Below are 1,154 nucleotides of genomic sequence, written 5' to 3' on the forward strand. Positions count from 1 at the left end.
CAACTGTTCCACTTAGGTTCTGGGATTCAGTTTCTCTACCTTAAAACAGCCATTTTAAAAATATATTTTAAAGGTTTAATTTTTCTTTAATTTCAAAACTAGCTGACCAATAAATTAGCTTTCCATTATCTGATATTTGCTACAATTATATATACTGTAAAGCTGGATAAAAAATTAACTGAAATTAATAACCAATGCAAAATTTTATAGTAATTTAGGAAACATATAAATATGCTTTATTTGTGCCTAAATAAAGAATATAGAATTAAATTAGTTTGCCAATATCACCATTTGCTGGGAATGTATCATGAGCTAAAGGTGAACACATGATAAATGAGCTTAGATGAAGCATTTATTTCTGCAAACTTATCTGAGAAGTCCTCTAATATGTTTGATTGTGTCCCCACCCAAATCTCATATTGAACTGCAGTTCTTGTAATCCCCACATTGTGCCATGAACCTGTTGGGAGGTAATTGAACCATGGGGGTGGTTCATGCTATTCTCATGGTAGTGAGTTCTTATGAGATCTGCTAATTTTGTAAGGAGTTTTTCCCCAACTTTCACTCTGCACTTCTCCTTGCTGCTGCCATGTGAGGAAGGATGTGTTTGCTTTTCATTCTGCCATGATTGTAAGTTTCCTGATGCCTCTCCAGCCATGCTGAACTGTGAATCAATTAAACCTCTTTCCTTTATAAATTACCCAGTCTTTGGTATGTCTTTATTAGCAGTATGAGAACGAACTAATATAGTATATTGGTACCGGGAGTGGGGCACGGCTGTAAAGATACCCAAAAGTGTGGAAGCAACTTTGAAACTGGGTAACAGGCAGAGGTTAGAACAGTTTGGAGGGCTCAGAAGAAGACAGGAAAATGCTGGAAACTTTGGAACTTCCAAGAGATCTGGAGAGCTCAGAAGATGGGAAGATGTGGGAAAGTTTGAAACTTCCTAGAAACTTCTTCAATGCTTTTTCCCAAAATGCTGACAGTAATATGGATAATAATATCCAGGCTGAGATGATCTCAGATAGACATGAGGAACTTTTTGGGAACTTGAACAGAGGTGACTCTTGTTATGCTTTAGCAAAAAGACTGATGGCATTTTGCCCCTGCCCTAGAGATCTGTGGGGCTTTGAACTTGACAGAGATGATTTAGG

This window comes from Mandrillus leucophaeus, unplaced genomic scaffold (assembly GCF_000951045.1).
Source record: "Mandrillus leucophaeus isolate KB7577 unplaced genomic scaffold, Mleu.le_1.0 Scaffold298, whole genome shotgun sequence".
NCBI lineage: Eukaryota > Metazoa > Chordata > Mammalia > Primates > Cercopithecidae > Mandrillus > Mandrillus leucophaeus.